This window comes from Cydia strobilella, chromosome 21 (assembly GCF_947568885.1).
Source record: "Cydia strobilella chromosome 21, ilCydStro3.1, whole genome shotgun sequence".
In the NCBI taxonomy this organism is placed as follows: Eukaryota; Metazoa; Arthropoda; class Insecta; order Lepidoptera; family Tortricidae; genus Cydia; species Cydia strobilella.
In genome coordinates, this window is record NC_086061.1 from 5610948 (window position 1) to 5614275 (window position 3328).

A 3328-nucleotide genomic window follows, 5' to 3' on the forward strand; every position below is an offset into this window, starting at 1 on the left:
GATATCTTGCCACGAGCCGATGATTGATGTTCGATTTCAGGCAAAGAGGATATAATATAGAGCGGTACTGTCATAGTAAATTTTGTAACCCCAGTAAATTCACTGCCATCTATCGACACACTTTAAACTAAAAATGAAGATTTATAAAAATACTATAAAATGTATTTAAATATGGATAAATGATTTTTTTTATTTGTATTAATTATTTTTATGATTTTGACCCATGTTCTTTCACTGATATGCGTTAAAATGGTTAAATAACAAACGAAACCGTCAACGCCATCTATACGACAGTAGGCCAAAGCTTTGGTTTGTAGTAAGGTTTTGAAAAGTTTACGGCAAGAAACAGTGCCAATATAGAGGGCGCTATTTGGCTGGTTTACGTGAACTTGGTTCAAATCTGTACTTTCGAATGCGAATTTCATGTGTTTTGGACAGTGAAAATTAAGGTACTATAAAATTTTAAGTATAATAGGTAGCTTAATAAAACTTGGTGTTTTTGATAAGTCTACTGAGTACATGGTATACAAAAAATTTCAGCTCTCTAGCATTGTCCAAGCCGAAACTACGAGGGTTCGAAAATACGGCGAAACGTGCCGAGAAAAGATATGCACTGCCTTTTGCCCTTTGTCTCGTCTTGGCGGGGGCACGGTACGATTGATACCGATATATACTTTTAACACCATTGCAGCATTTGTGACATTTTCAACCAAAAGGTACCACATTGTCGCTTGTCAATAAGGTTGATTTCAAATTGAAGCTGTATGGAAATAGCGCCTTATTGACAACCGACAATAAGTACTGTGGCGAGGTACGAGTATATGTACACGTATGTATGGGTATAAGTAGGAACTAAGTATATGAGTAACCATATCATGTAATGTGTTAGGTTTAAGCAGTCAGTAATAAACGACACGTCGAACATATTGGTTGTTTGCCTCACTTACGTCCCACCGATACCCCCCACTTCAGATGGCGACCTTGCCAGAGCTTTCCGCCTACTAAGGACTTATTACACGCGGAAAGGATGACGCAATCGTATCCCTACACTCGCGCAGCGGTGTCGCGTCTCATTTATAACGAAAAATACGGCAAGCTATACGAAGATGGGAAAGGAGTGCTCTAAGTGCATTTGTGACAACAAGGAGGTGATTGTTAACCAACATGGCAGCGCCAACGATGCCGGAGCTGAGATAAGGAACCACACAAACGTGAACAATATTCTACTATCAGTGGTGCTGGCGCTTTGCGGGGCAGGCGTCCTTTACATCATATACAGGCAATATAATAAATGCCACAAAAAGTTGGTGCGGAACGAGTTACGTGAAAACGCATTTCGGAGGATTCGTCTAAGGTTGTCAGGGCGCGGAGATCGTGCCAACGGCGACCACGTCGAGGACCACGAGGTACCGGTACCGGCTACTTAAAAATGAGCGTAAAAGGATAGGATACTTCAAAAACTCGGCGGTATAGTCATGTAAGTTTTCTTGTTTATATTTAGAATTAATAGTAAGTATATTTTATGGAAAACCTTGATTTAGTATTTGGGAGCTTAAAGAAAATTCAAGTAGCATTAAGAAAATTAGGTCAAAAAAGGCATTTATATCCATTAAATGTAAGTGAAAAAATTAAAAATGCCAAAATATTTTATGACCAATATAAGTTGATTCTCGCTAACTTGAATAAAACAGACTTAAGTATAGAATATGCAGAATATACACTAGAAAATTTAATAGATAATATAGAATGTACTTATAAGAAAATTTTATCATATCAGTGTTATGTAACACCTGACTGTTCTAAAAATAGCTGTACGATAACCACTACCATGGACAAGTTCGATTTAAAAACGGCGGCGACTTTGTTACCTGTAATGGACGGTTCAGAGGACGTCACAAATAACTTAATAGATGCAATTAGTATGTACGAAGGGTGTTTGAAAGAAAGTAGCTGCAAGCAGTTATTAATTAAATTTGTTCTTGCCACAAGGTTAACAAAGTCCGCGAAATTGAAACTTAAATCACAGTATGGCACTTGTGAGGATTTACTTGCGGAAATGAAAAAGTATTTGCTAACTAAAAAGTCAGCTAATGCTTTATTGATGAAACTTAACAGTGTTTCGCAGGGCGAGATGTCTATCTCACAATACGCAAATCAAATAGAAGATATTTTCGTAAACTTGACTATCTCACAAGCCAATACCAACGAAAAAGCCTGTGAGGTACTCAAACCAATAAATGAGCAGCTAGCTATAAAAAAGTTTGCTGACGGATTGCGGAATAGACGTCTCAGTACAATTATAGCGGCTCGGGACTACACAGACTTCAAGGATGCTGTGCGTGCTGCACACGACGAAGAGACTGCACAGCCAGAGACCAATACGATGCTGAATTTCAGAGGTAGGTCTTTCAACAGGAATCACTTTGGCTTCGGATATCGCGGATATAAACCATATAGAGGTAATTTTAACACCTCAAACCAAGGTTATCAACAGTATAGAGCTAATTTTAATGGTTCGACACGAGGACATCATCAGAATCGAGGTAACTATAATATGCCTACATATAATAGGTATCAGTCTCGCGGGAGCTATGTGAGATCGCGTTCGAATCGCGGTCGAGTTTCTCGTGGTAGGGGACATGTACTTACCACAACGCAGATGAACAATGAAACTACACAGCCGAATACAAGTGAGTTTTTTCGTGCCTAAACAACATATATTAACATTTGACGAAAATGTCGGATATGTATTTTTCAATACAGTATATAAACAATGTTCGTGGTTAGTAGACACGGGAGCTACGTTATCAGCAATCAAGTCCGAATCATTATCGGAACATGCTATTATATTTAGTCAAAACAATGAGGTACGCGGTATAGGCGGTACATTACATTCCTACGGATATACGTTCATTGAAATACATACTCCTAATGGCTACGTTATTAACCATAAATTTCACATTTTTGACAATTTACCAGTGCAATCAGATGGAATACTTGGGTTTGACTTTTTAAAGCAACATAGAGCAAACATTGACTTAGATAATTTTCAGTTAACATTAAAAAATCAAGATAAATCGACGACAGTACCGATTTACGGATCTCCAAAAGTTAGCCGCGATTATTTAACAATCCCCGCTCGAAGCGAATCTATTCATTATATAAGTTTAAATAAAAAGATTTCTGAGGACTGTGTCGTATGCCCACAAGAATTACAAGAAAATTTGCTTCTAGCTGGATTAATAGTAGAACCAAATAAAAATGTAATACCTATTAAAATTCTTAATACTAGCCATAGCAACATAACAATTCCAATATTTCAACCAAC